The following is a 14,649-nucleotide window of genomic DNA, read 5'->3' on the forward strand; positions in this document are numbered from 1 at the left end:
TCTCCAGAATGTCCCAACTTCCTACGTCCTCTTTCACACATGGAAGCTTTCAACTTTAATCCTAACTTTGGGGACAGAGGGGCTGGAGTTGAAAAAAGATGGTCAGCATTTCCTCTGCAATGATCCTTTGTGTTGACTGAGTGTCTGAACTGCCGGGATCTGACGGTGTGTGACCTTGGGCAAATTATGGGCACTTCTGAGTAGTCTTCCCGGTGACAATCATTTACTCAACAACTATTGGTGGCACCTCTTTTGTGGCAGGTAGCTGAGCTGAGCCCAGGAAGCAGGGAGGGTTGAAAGGGTCACAGGGTGGGTATGGGGCCAGTGGTTTTCAACCTTGTTGGGCTGGGAGTCACCTGACGGAGCGTCTCAAAATATGATGTTCACTCCCACTGGATCCTGACAGCCATGTGGAGCCTGGAGGGGCGGGTGGGTTTGAGGAACTCACACTTCAAACAAATCTGTCCCACAAAAGGTACAAATATCCAGTTACAAGATAAATTAAGTACTAGGGATGCCATGCAACATAATATACTTAACACTGGTGTATGTTATATGTTAAAGTTGTCAAGAGAGTCAGTCTAAGAGTCCTCATCCCAAGGAAAAATTTTTCTAGTTCTTTAATTTTGTATCTCGCTGAGAGGAAGGATGTTCCCTAAACTTGCCGTGATAATCATTTCATGATGTGTGCAAGTCGAATCCTTGTGCTGTGCACCGTAAACTTACATGGTGCTGTATGTCAATACTATCTCAATAAAACTGGAAACAACAATTTAAATTTTTTAAAAATCTCTTCCAGGTATATTTCATTTTCCTTATCTTCCTCCCACCATCCACCACTGCCGAGTCCCTTTCCTCAAGTGTATTTATTCTTTCAGCACCATTGGAATTGATTTCTGAAACTACTTTGAGCTCAAAGTAAAATTCTGTGGTTCATTCATTACTATATTTCTCAATTCAGTGCTTACCAAGCACTGGGGATACAGGGTAAATAAGACCTAGGTAGACGCCATCCCTGCCCCCAGGAAGCCCTCCATCTGGTGGGGCAGACAGACAAGCAAACCAACAGCATCTATATAACAGGAGGATTTGGGGATGCACAGGAGCATTTTATGAACTGAATGCCCCTCAGGTGACAGTTCAACTTTTTCTTCCCCAGAGTAAGTGATTCCTTTGTCTTCTTCCCAAAGTTCCTATTTCCTGATGATCAAAAGCAACCATATAACAAACATCTGACAAGTTCAAACCATACTGTGTCTACCTTCCGGCTGGTTTCAGATGCAAAGCGCCTTCTCCAGGGCACCTCACACCAGTCTCAGACCCTGCCTGCTAGCACTCCTCTACCCAAAGGCCATTTTAATGAGGAGCTCGGTTCAGGCATCAGCTATAGAACATTAATATTCATGGTTAGGATTTGTAAAAACCTTTATTTTGAGCTTTTATTTCTGATGAGTGGGAAGCCTTAAAGTGGCCAGAAATTCCCAATTCCTGTCTATTCTCTCTCGGCCTCTATTTTCAGGGTATTTTCTTTTGGGCTTCCATTATTTCATCAGGGTTGGCAAGGAAAGTTAGTTCTGCTCCTGTCCAAATGTTAAATGGATACTCATGTGTCTCTTTGCCACATCGGTATAATTAATTTTACCGCAAATAGGATTTTTCTTTTTTCCCCTTTGCATGCAAATGTGGTCCCCTTTCAGTGTTTGCATAATAGCAGTAATTCTTTCATTTGTACAAAAGGACATGCATTATTTTGGCAGATTGATGGAGCTTTGATGGAGAGATGATTACATTTCCAAAAGCAAAGAGAATAAATCAGAATTTAGCCAGACACTGACTAAACACCCCCTTCCCCCAACTGCACTGATCATGGGCCAAACGTCTAACACACTATACTTTCCTCCCAGGGAATAAACCTTGCAGCCAGGAAGTAGGACCTTGCTGGCTTGTCTCCACTGTCTGCCTTTCTCTGTCCTGCTCACCTGGGGTTCCCTGTCCTCTGGTTGTTGCTTGGATTTGGCCAATGGGAGGCAGCAGCAGGCAAATGGAGGGTGGGAACAGAGAGAGCCTGGGGTATTTATTCCCCCTGCTCCTTCCCTGTTTGCCAGGAGTGGCTGTGCTCACCCTAAGGCCACAAGTCCAGCTCTCACTGGACTCTGGTCATCCTTCCTTCTTCTTGCTGCTCCAGGCTAGACCATGTCCACATCTATGAAATGGTCCTTTATGTTCAACCCCTTTGAGTGAGCCATCTCTTTCCGCCTACGATGTCACTTAGCTCACGAGGACCACACACACACAGACAAATCCATGGCACAAACCACTGAGGTATAGAGGATCTATGTCTTCACAGAGTCTTTAGAAAGTCCACCAAGCAGAAGAGGCATTTTCCCTCGGTGTGTCTAGCCTCACTGGAGTCATGTAGATGGTCAGTATCTATTGGTTTGCCTGCCTGTCATTTGGTCACCTTCTTCTGGTCGCAGTCCCCTGATTTTCCTTGAGGAGTCATCTCACCCTTTCTCTTGGGACATGTGATTGGGTGCGGCTTTTCTCACCCTTGGCTCAGAGGAAATACGAGATCCCAGCTTGGCCACTCAGGGCATCACCTCCCCCAGACACAGTGTTGGTTTAGGGATGGCATGTGCTGTAAGCCAGGCCAATGAAAACCACTTGGACGAAATTCTGAGAATCTGGCTGGGGCAGCTAGGGAAAAGGTGCTTTCCTTCCTCTGAGATGGCTGAGGACATAAACTGAAGCTTTGGCAGCCATCTGCCACGAGGGGCAGAGCCTGCCTGAGAAGTGAACAATCACAGAGGAAGCAGAGCTGGGAGGTAGAGAGAGAAAAACTGGGCTTCAATCATATCATTTGAGCCCTGGATCAAGCTTTGCTTTGCCTTTGCAGTTACATGAGCAAAAAGTTCTGTTATTTATAGACTCACAGACATAGAAAACAAACTCATGGTTACCAAAGTGGAAGAGGGGGATAAATTAAGATTAACAGATACACACTACTATATATAAAATAGATAGACAGCAAGGACCTACTGTATAGCACAGGGAACTAGTTTCAGTACCTTGTGATAATGTATAACGGAAAAGAATTTGAAATATATATCTTTATATATATATATATTTATTTATAGCTGAATCACTTTGCTATACACTATACTTTCAATTTTTTTAAGTTCTTTTTTTTAAATTTACTTAAGCAGGGTTTCTGTCACTTGCAACTGAAAGAATCCCAACTAGTACATTGAAGATAGAAGCTCTTTATGAACTAGGAACTATCATGGACTAGGTAAGAGGGAGACAGAGAAGAAAACAGAATTTACTATTTCTGGAGCATCAGAAATATGAATATATGAATAGAGCACATATAAATGTAGGCTAATTTATTTAATTCTCAAAATAACTGTTAAGCGGAGTTGAGGAACCTACCAAGAGCTGCACAATTAGCATACAGCAATGGCAAGTTCAAACCAAGGACAGTCTGCTTGTGAAGTTGCACATCCATTCTGACGTGCTGCCAACATCATCATGATCTTCATCGTCCTCCTCACTAGCATCATCTTCAGAAAGCTCCCTGACGATCTGGACCACAGAGCAGAAAGCTTGTTTCCTGGCCACCAGAAAACACAGACCCTGACACATACAGATGAGCATGAAAATATCTATAACATGAGTGAGAGATTGATCAGTACCAACAAAGAGGAGCAGACATCCCCCTGAGAAGGATTTCTTCCGTTTGAGACACTGGAAGACTTCAGACATTTAGAGATGGCGGAAGGGAAGCCAAGCCAAAGATGAGGAAAGAGTCTGAGGAGAGACATCAAGTTTACGAATCTAAAAAACAAAAACAAAAACAAACAAACAAACAAAAACAAAGCGTAAATACAGGACAGAAATAGACTCACAGACAGAGAATACAGACTTGTGGTTACCAGGGGGGTGGAGGGTGGGAAGGGATAGACTGGGATTTCAAAATTGTAGAATAGATAAACAAGATTACACTGTATAGCACAGGGAAATATACACAAAATGTTATGATAACTCAGAGAGAAAAAAATGTGACAATGAGTGTGTATATGTCCATGAATGACTGAAAAATTGTGCTGAACACTGGAATTTGACACAACATTGTAAAATGATTATAAATCAATAAAAAATGTTAAGAAAAAAAAGTTCTCATAACAAGAAAAAAACATAAAAAAAAAAAAAAAGTTTACAAATGCTAGACCATAAAAAGATTTGGTTTGCACATTTACAAACTTCCACAGTTCTCTAGTTGTCCAAGTTTGTCTCTTGGGATCCCTTCTTTATTTTCTCTTATTTCATTTATTTTTATTTTTTATTTTTGGTAAGAACATTTAACATGAGATCTTAACAAATTAAACTGTTAATCTTCTTAACAAATTTTCCAATGTACCATACAGTACTGCTGGCTATAGGTTCAATGTTGTACAGCAGACCTCTAGAACTTACTCATCTTGCTTAACTGAAACTTTGTGTCCATTGATTAATAACCCCCCATTCCTCACCTCCCAACCCCTGACAGCCACCATTCCACTCTGATTCTATTAATATGGCTGTTTTAGATACCACATATAAGTGGAATCATGCAGTATTTGTCTTTTTGTGACTGGTTTATTTCACTCAGCATAATATCTTCAAGGTTCATCCATGAGGTGGCATACTGCAGAATTCCATCTTTTTTTATGGTATTCTCTTGTGTGTATATGTGTGTGTGTGTGTGTGTGTGTGTGTGTGTGTGTGTGTGTGTACATACATTGTCTTCATCCAGTCATCTCTTAATGGACATTTAAGTTCTTTCCTAAATGTCTTTGGCTATTGTGGATAGTGCTGTATTGAACATGGGAGCACTAATATCTCTTCAAGAGCCTGACTTGACTTCTTTCATGTAAATACCCAGAGGGTGGGATTACAAGATTTTATCATAGTTTTATTTTTAATTTTTTGAGGAACTTCCATACTGTTTTCCACAGCAGCTGCACCATCTTGCTTTCCCACCAACCATGCACAATGTTCCAATTTCTCCACACCCTCACCAACACTTGTTGACTTTTGGTTTCTTTCTTTCTTTTTTTTTTTTTTTGGCACCCCTGGGTGGGCACACATCTTTTGGTTTCTTAATAATAGCTCTCCTGACATGTGTGAGGTAATATCTCATTGTGGTTTTGATTTGTATTTCCTTGATGATGAGTGATGTTGAGCATTTCTGCATAAAGGAAACAATCGACAGAGTGAAAAGGCAGTCTATGGAATGAGAGAAAATATTTGAGAACCATATGTTTGATGAGGGGTTAATCTCTAAAATATGTAAGTAACTCCTACAACTCAAGAGCAGGGAAAAAAAGCTAATAACCTGACTTTTAAAATGGGCTAAGGACTTGATAGACATTTCTCCAAGAAAGACATACAAATGGCCAACGAGTACATGAAGAAGTATTCAACACCTTTACTTTTTCTTGGTGGTCTGCCTTGTCAGTAACAAGACCAGCAAGTTGATAACTCCGGTCTCCCACTTACCATGGTGCTTAGACAGTCCCTCTAATCTTCAGTACAAGGAGGGGGGAATCTTTTCAGGCTTCCAATACAAATAGACCTACTTGTCAATGGAATTCACCTAGAGACACAAGGAATATTGGTAATAACCATGCTGCCCAGCTTCAATGGTGAACCTACAAGCTTCTGACCATGTCCTTAAAACCCATGTCAAGGTTCCTATCCAGCTCCCAAAGAAAGAGGTGTCATGTGTTCAAACATTGACATTTGCTCTAAATATGGTATGAATTCAGCCTTAGAGACACAGCCCTTTTCCTCTCTTGAGCAGAAACCCCACTTTTGACCTCTGCTTTCCCCTACAGTTGTCTCATTCCTCTGTGAACAAGTGACAAGCTTTCACACATGCATCAATGCCTCATTTTAGCACACTTCCTTCTTGCATCCATTAACGAAAGGTGTTGTGCTGATGCTAAACCAGGCAGACAGACCAACCCCCCCACCCCACACCAGTCAGTGCGTCTGCCAGGTAAAACACATGAAAACATGGTGCGTTATTTTTTAAAAAAAGTTAAACAAGGTGCCTTTAAAGTTGAGTCTCCTGGGATTGCATTGAGTCCCTAGGTTCTTGGTTCTGTGAGCTGTAAAGACCAAGCAGGTTAGCTTTAATTGTTTAACAAGGCCACGTAAGCCACTGAGCCCTTGTCTAATAGGACAATATTTATAGGCATTGCATCATCGCATAGTTGAACTGTTCTTCCCAGACTGAGATCATCCTTTGGTTTGTTGGGATCTTTTTTTCTTTTTAACTCAGGAGGGAAGAAATGAAGAAGATCTCTTCATTAACAGAAACTACTGATAAGAACAGAAGAGTAGGAACATGTTGAGATGCTAACTTTTTAGTGGCATAAAAGGCAAATTTTCTCCTAGCAAGGTTGTGATTCATAGCCATGGAAAATTTGAAGGTGATATTTTGGCCACTGGAGGCTGGGACATATTTGATTAAAATTACTACTCTGGAAAACTCAATTTAGTCAAATTTTCTTCATGAAACACATTACTCTGGTTTGATGTAACTTTATTGTTCATGTGGAGACGGACGCGGTTTTCACCGTCTGGACTACACATAATCCATTGTAAAAGACTGAGTTTATTTTACTGTTATTTTTATTTCAGGTGAACTTTCCAGTTATGTCCTCACCTCATGATTTGCTTGTTTTATTTAACAAAACTAATTGACACATATACTAGTGATTTAATTTTAATGATAACAATGGTTAACATCTATTGGGCGCTGACTATGTGCCTGGTGCTGTGTGTAAACACATCAGATGTGTGATGTTTTTTGACCCTCAAACAATCCTATCCGTTTCTATTATTACCAACACATTGAAAACAAAGAAAATAAGGCTTAAAACGTGTAACCTGCCCAAAATTATCCAACTAGTAATCACTGGCCAGGACTGAGTGATTCCCAGGGATTCCCAAGGCTCTTAGCCACTATGTTAGGCTGCTTTCCATCAACCAGAGGGTCATCCCGGTGGACACCTCCTGCAGAGCTAGACTCAGCAGTTCTTCTCCCAGCTGAAGCGCTCCAACCCCTCCTACCACACACTACTGCTCAGAAACGGGTCTGCAAGCCTCTATTCCAACAACAAGGGAGAAGACCTGGGCGCTGTCGGGGCTGTGACAACCACACAACAAAAGAGGCCCTGCTCAACAACCAGGGCAGGCTCTGATCATCAACAAGGGGATGAAATTGTGCACTTTCTCCATGGAGTTCTGCAGGAATCATAGGTTTTCGAGAAGGTTTGGCCAGAGAAGGTGCTGTGCCACGTGAAGAGCACAAAAACAAAAGACTGTTGAGTTGCTTTATTTTCACTAAAATAATAAAAATGCTCATTAATTTGGGAAATTCTTTCTACAATAAATATAAGTAAAATTACTTAATGTCATTTTAAGCATGTAGTTAAATAGCTATAACCTGTAGCTTTCAGAAACTGAAATTAAAAGAAATTCCAAACATTATGAAAAAAAATTTACAATGTAGATTGAACTAACTTCCAGTCAAGATGAAGTATCAAAGATGAATGCTTTGATCCACCCCTTTTGCTCCAAACACACTGCAAAGATTGACACAGTAAAAGAAAAAAGAGGAAAAAGAGATGAGCGTCTCCAACGACCAGAGCTGGCAATGAATTACAAACCGTTGAGCAGGTTTGAAGGCACAAGTCTGTTTAGTTCCTGTCTGCAAGCACATGGTGGCAGTTCACATGTGGGCTCCTACCATATAATGGGAATTAAAAGTTCTTCATGCACAGTAGTGGATGAATACAAGGCTTACTGCTTGCAGCGAGAGGCTGGGATGGGGCTCCTCCCTCTACAGAAAGAAGTCTATTAAGGAAAAGCAATTATCAATTCACTTCCTGAGACTGCAGTTTCACAGGGGATTCTTGGCTTAAGAAAGCAGGCTGTAGATTTAACTTCCTGGCCAGGAAATGAGCCAGCCACCTGCCACCCCATGACTGGATCTGTGATAGCCCCAACGTCACTGCAGAGCAAATTCCACCTGGTGCTGTACTGGGGACATGGGAGAGGGTCAGATGGAAGCAACTGCAAATCCCCCAAACTGTTAGACAAACAGGATGGGAGAAACATACACACACACTAAAAATGTGGCTGCCATAACAAAGAAATCTAGTATTAAAGAAGACAGCCTATAAAATCATCAAAATCATTCATTGAAGCATGAAATGCCTAGAGATAAAATTATTTTTACAAAACAGTCTTACAAAGACTTTCAAATAAGGATGTCTACAATGTTCAAAGGCATAAGCCAAGATATCATGTATATTAATAATGAGTAAGAAATTCTGAAACAGAAAGGAGAGATGTATATGAAACAAACCAGGTGGGTATTAAGAAAACCCAAATATATACTGAGACTAGAAAAAAATGTGGTTACCAAAATAAAAAAAAACTCAGAAGACAAAATAAACTCCAGATTATATCCAAAGACTAGGGAATTAAGAATTGTGAGATGTACACACAGAACTTAGACCTGAGTGACAGCGAGATTATTTTTAATACAGTAGTTAACAGAGAGGGACAGTACCTTAGAGGCTCCAGCCTATGCCTAGTGGATGTTCCAGGAGAAGAGGATGGAGGGGCTGATGAAGGAGGAATATTTGAAGAGATTAGAGCTGAGAATTTTCATAGCTGCAAAAGACACATGTCTTCTGATGGAAAGAACCTGTGCACAGAACCTGACACATTCAGTGAAAGGGCAGCCTATCAGTGATAAGAAGAAATTCCTAAAAGCTACCAGAGAGAAAAAACAAAAAATACCTAGAAAGAACCATAAGGCTGCCAGTGACTTATTTTCAGCAAAAACTGTGGCCCAAAGACAATGTGGTAGCATCCTAACATGTGAAAGGAAAGTAGCTGTCAGCCTAGAACTTTATATTCAGTTAAATTATTATTTAAAATGAGGACCAAAAAGGCATTTTCAAGAGCACAAAGATTAAATGGGTCTGCTCACATGCATATCCACATTTACACACTTAGTGAAGTATATATTTCAATAAAAAGAAATGTGAAAATACAGCAAGAGTAAGGAATAGAAGAAACAATGAAATGGTGAGAAAAATTAATTATATATATTTTAGGCTTAATTAAATATTAACTGTGCATACGTTTTGTTTAGAAGGATGGAAATGCAAAGAACAACATGTTTGTCAGAATATTTTAAATTCAAACAGGATATTTTAAAATTTTAGGAAAACCACTAAAAGAACAGATTAACAGCCAACAGAGGAAAACATGTAAGAAATATTTTAAAAATAATTTGTCAACCTAATAAAAAGCCAAAAGGACTGGGATGGGGGTGAGGAGGAACATAGGGAAAATGCTAATAAAGAGAAAATACAAAATAAGTTAAAGTATATCAGCAATCATAATAAATGCAATTGTATTAAATGCATCTGTTCCAAGATATACATTAACATATTGGATTGAAAGAACTGAAAGTAAAGAGATGGGAAAAAATATATTCAAATAAAACTAGTGAGGCAATGTTAATGAAAAAAGTTAATAGGAATTAAGAGAGGTATTATACAACAATAACAGAAACAATCTACCAGGAAGATGTAAATTCATATGCAACTAAAAACAAAGGTTCAAAATATATAAAGCAAAATAGAATTACAGGGAATAGACAAATTCATTATCAGACTCCAAAAATTTCAAACACTTCTATTAGACAGAATCAGATAAATCAAGCAGGCAAAAATTAGTAAGGCTATAGTAAATTTGAAGAACAATATTTCAAAGCATCATATAATGCAGAATTTTTCAAAAAATTTTTAATGTAGCCCTTTTAAGAAATATATTTTACATCAAAACCTACAATATAAATGTGCATGCACACACACATACAGAAAGAATTTTATAAACGATATTCACCTTTAATACAAGTGATGCATTCTGATACAATTTGTCTCATTCTATTCTATTTTATTTTTAAAAATGTGAGTTGCAGCCAACTAAATTGATTTTATAACCCAAGAATGCATTGTGGCAAAACACTGATCTTAAAAATATATACAGCTGTGTATCCAACAAGTAAAGAAGTTATACATTCTTTTTAATCCAAATGAAACAGCATATACAATGGTGAAACCATAGATGCATAAAAATTGGGAACAAGCAAGGATGTTCTCTATAAACACTTTCATTCCACAGGTCAAAGTCAATGTACAGGTAGGGAGGGAAAAGAATCAGAGGTATATGAGTTTGAAAAGTTGAATATAACAAATTACAGCTGAGTTATTATCTGCACAGACAATCTAGAGTATCTACAAAGTTTCAGCCATAGTAAGAGAGGTCAACAAGATTCTAAACACAAGAATAACAGCATGAATAGTTTTCCTAAATACCAGTTATGATCAATTAGAAAATGCAACAGAAAAAAAAGTTGTCATTCATAATAGCAACAAAAACATAAGGAATCTAGAAGTAAGTCTAGCAAAATTGCATGGTGTTTATGGAGAATATTACAAAACATTTTAAAAGATAAAAAGGAAGACCAGAACAAATGGAGAGGCATAGTATGTTCAAGAGAGATGAAGGCATGATGTGGTGAAACTGGAAACTCTCTCTAAAATACTCTGTTACTGAATATAATTTCAGTAGAAATCCCAACAGAAAATGGTGATCCTGCAATTCACTTGGAAGAGCAAAAGGATCTGAATATCTGACATAATTTTGAAAAAGAAGAAGGTTAGGGGGCTTGCCTACTGGGAAAATGAGGTTTAACTGAAGCCATAATAAGTAAGACAATGTGAAATTGGCATAGAAATGGACAAATCCATCATGGAGCAGGACAGAGAATGCAGCAACAGGCTGCCATTCATATGAAAATTTGATTGATGGTGGAGGCAGCATTATAATCATTGCAGCAAAGATGGGTTGTTTAGTAATTTATGCTCTGTCGTAGCCAAAAGGAAAACTTAAAATTCAATCCTGAATTCACATTATACAAAATAAATTCCAAGACTTAATTTTAAAATTAACACTTTAAAATTTCAAAAGAAAATATAGACTACCTTTAAGGTTGAGGAGAAAGAAGTCTTTAAAAAAAAAAAAGATTTCTTAAATGAGAAGCAAAAGTACCAACCATAATGTAAAAGACTGATATATTTGTCATTAAAATTATCATGAGCTGTCCAACAGGTTATCATGAACAAAGTTAAACAAGATGCAAACAGAGAGGAAATACTTATTACACATGTAATTGATGAAGGATTGGTGTCCAAAATTCAGATTGCATGTGTAGAGTTTGGTAACAAAATGACAAACAATACAATGAGAAAGTGAGGAAGAGACATAAACAAACAATTCATTGAAGAGCAAACTTGAACAAACCATAAATCAATGAAAAAAAATTTGAGTGCACTGGACATCAGAACGTTAAAAATTATATAACATTTCACAACATCAGATTGTCAAAGTTGAAAATTTTGATAACACCAAGTACTGGGGACTAGTTTCAGCTAGAAGAGTGTCCATACACTGTTTAAGGAACTCTAACTCGGCACAACCACTCTGGAGAATCTTTTGACCTTATCTTGTAAAGATGCGCTCCTCTCCAATTTAGCAATTCCACTCCGAGGTACGTACTGCAAAGAAACTCCACTACGTGGGTGTAAACAGACAAGAATGCTCACTGTAATTGTAATTGTAATGACAGCATAAAATGGAAACAACCTAAATGTCTATAAATAGAAGAAAGGATCATCGTGGCATGTTCCTTCAGTGGGCTATTCCGTCATAGGCAAACAGATAAAATAAAGTTATAAGCATCCAGGCAGATAAATTTTAACACATGATGCTGAGTGCAGAAGCAAGTGGCATAATGATGTACTCGGGATGATAATACTGGCAACAAAAAAATATGATGAAAGATGATGCTAATTTGTGGTTAGATATAAACGTAGTAAAAGTATAAAAACAGGCATGGGAATGATTAAACCAAAGCTATTGATTATCTCTAGGTAAGGAGAAGGGAAAACGGGATATGAAAGTAATTGGGAGGGGCTTCAACTCAATCTTTAACTTTTTTGATCATATGCATAAAAAGGGAAATAATAGGTTTTGACAGAGCTTGATTCAGGGTACACAGTTGTTTGCAGTTACTCCCACCCTTTTCTACACTTCATCAAATTTCATCATCACAATCAACTCTGTCCTCTTCCTCTTCCTCTTTTTATTTGTGGATTGTGATATTGTTTGTTTGAATCAATGCTGAATTAACAAATTGAAAAATCTAAACACAATCTTCTTTGTATTATCTGTTCTCAAATATTCTTTGTCTGCAAAAGATACTGTTGCTATGAAACCCTGTATTGTCACTTCATTTATGTCACTTCAATTCAGATCATTCTCACTGGTTCATAGAGGTGAATTTATAATTTCATCAGAAATCTGGTTTCTTAATTGATTCTCTCTTTCTAAAAAAGCATAATATTAATATAACACAATTATAGAAATTTGGGAAAATAGAATTTTTTAATCACTCAAAATCCTCCTCTCCCCCAAAACTCCATTCAGTCAATAATTAGGATTTAAGTGTATCTCTCACCAGATTTCTGTGCCTGTGTATGTTTTAATGTAGTTGTAAACAATTTGCACATATAACTTTGCAGACTGCACTGTTCTCTTAAGTCAGTATTGCTCCATAGTCTTCCTAATCTTCCTTTATAAGGTCTACATAAAAGTCCATCAAGTCTTTCTGCAATTATTTAAACTTTCTCCTACATTTGGACATTGACATTTCTTTCAGTGTCATATTTATGTAAATAAAAGGCCATGACAAAAAATTTTTGTCAAAATATATTTTGTGTACATATTTTGGATTTTTTTTCTTTTTTATTGAATGAAAGATTCTTCAAATTCTACAAACATGATTTCATAGAATCCCATATAACTTTTTCCCCCTTACCCCCTATATTGTCCCTCCCCACTCCCCTCTCCCTGCTAGTAACCACTAGTTTGTTCTCTGTATCTGTGAGCGTTTTGGATTATTTTAGAGCTGAGATTTCCAGGTTACAGAGTGTGAACTTTTCCACAAATTGCTTCCCTGACATGGTCCTGCTGTTCCCATTGTCCCACGGCGATGTTTGAAGGCACTGAGTGGCTGATGTACCCTAGACTCAAGTTGGAATTCTGTAGCAATAACCACCAGATCCGGCTAATTTTTTTTTTTTCCTAAAAGGTTAGCCTTAGTTGCAACCTTTGTGTCTACTGCAAGCAGACAAGCTGACAAGTGCCTGTTCTGACCTACGTATAAAATTTTCTAAAAGGTCACCTGGGACAATGGTATCTCAAATGCCATCTATATAATTAGAAATAACTCTTAGTTCATGGTCATACCCTTGGATTTGCACATCTTAAATTACAACTGTGTTCAAAATTTGGGGAGCAAGGGGGAAAGTTTTATTTTTTAATCTATATTATTATAAACACATTTCTTGAAGATTGAATTCTTAAGAACACTGTGTTAGGGGCTCCTGTATCTTTCCTTAAGTATAAGAAGAACATACTGAGAAATACCAAAATATGAGAAATTAAATATAAAGATAATGGAAACCAATCTGTTTGGGGTGGAGTGATTAATTAAATAAAATTTTATTAAAAATCACTATACATTTTGTTTGTTCTACCAAAGTGGGTTAATTGGGGCATATGTGGGAAGTAATTAAGTGGTTGTAAAACTTGCAGAGACATATGAACAAGGATGTCCTTTGCAGCACTGAAGAGGCAAAAAAACCCCTCAAAACAGACCAAAAGGCCATCGTTAAGGGACTGGTTGAATAACTGTTGTCACATGCATGCTATGGAACGCAATGCAGCAAATGAAATATAGGCTTTTTCTCTGCCCGTTTAGCTGGAGAGATTTCCACAAGATACTGCTAAGTGGGAAGCAAGATGTAGAGATTATATAATAAAAACAAGAGGCAAAAATAGCCTGTGTGAATATAATTTTAAATAAACATATCATTAACATGGGTTATCTGTGGGCAGGAGGGGGCAAGAGGAAGTTGGAAGGGAGAAGGAACTAGGAAAAAGAAAAGAAAAAAAGACTTCATTCTTACAGACAGCTTAAACAAGTTTTAATGAATGGACAGTAAAAGAAGCAAGAAGATCTATCCCCTCCAAACACAGTGGGAGAGGCTTAGTTCAAAACTTCCCCAGGGTGACTTCCCAAGTGGCCCCGCTTAAAGGTCACCAGTATCAGAGACTGATATCAGATTCAACTTTCTATCCTTTGTACTTAGGTGTATATAAGATAGGATAAGAGGCAGCACTGAGTTCCCTTAAAATAAATAAACAAAAATAAAACTTCAGTATCATTCATTTTTACAACTGCAGTTTATATAACTGTGTTCATGTATTAATAGGGCAATCAGTGATCCTCTTTACTGATGGACATTTAGATAATTTCCAGAGATAGAGAGGAAAAAGAAAAAACCTATTTCATCAATGAGTCTGGAATATGTTTTAAGTAGAACGTGGATTTTAAATTGATATTTTTCTTTTGAATGTGTATCATAAATTAATGTGAGCATGTATTAA

The 14,649-nt window shown here is 37.8% G+C and overlaps 1 long non-coding RNA gene across 1 annotated transcript in view; it reads right to left on the reverse strand.

Annotated features, from left to right (window-relative positions):
* Positions 1-3,233: 3,233 nt before the first annotated feature.
* The window catches only part of LOC116667956, a 38,481-nt gene continuing 27,065 nt past the window's right edge, over positions 3,234-14,649 (reverse strand). The window contains exons 3-4 of the long non-coding RNA XR_004324958.1: positions 5,542-5,638; positions 3,234-3,837 (exon numbers count right to left, since the gene is read on the reverse strand). This is a non-coding gene — a long non-coding RNA (uncharacterized LOC116667956). The remainder of the gene's footprint in view (positions 3,838-5,541; positions 5,639-14,649) is intronic.

The sequence above is a fragment of the Camelus ferus genome, chromosome 13 (genome assembly GCF_009834535.1).
Source record: "Camelus ferus isolate YT-003-E chromosome 13, BCGSAC_Cfer_1.0, whole genome shotgun sequence".
NCBI lineage: Eukaryota > Metazoa > Chordata > Mammalia > Artiodactyla > Camelidae > Camelus > Camelus ferus.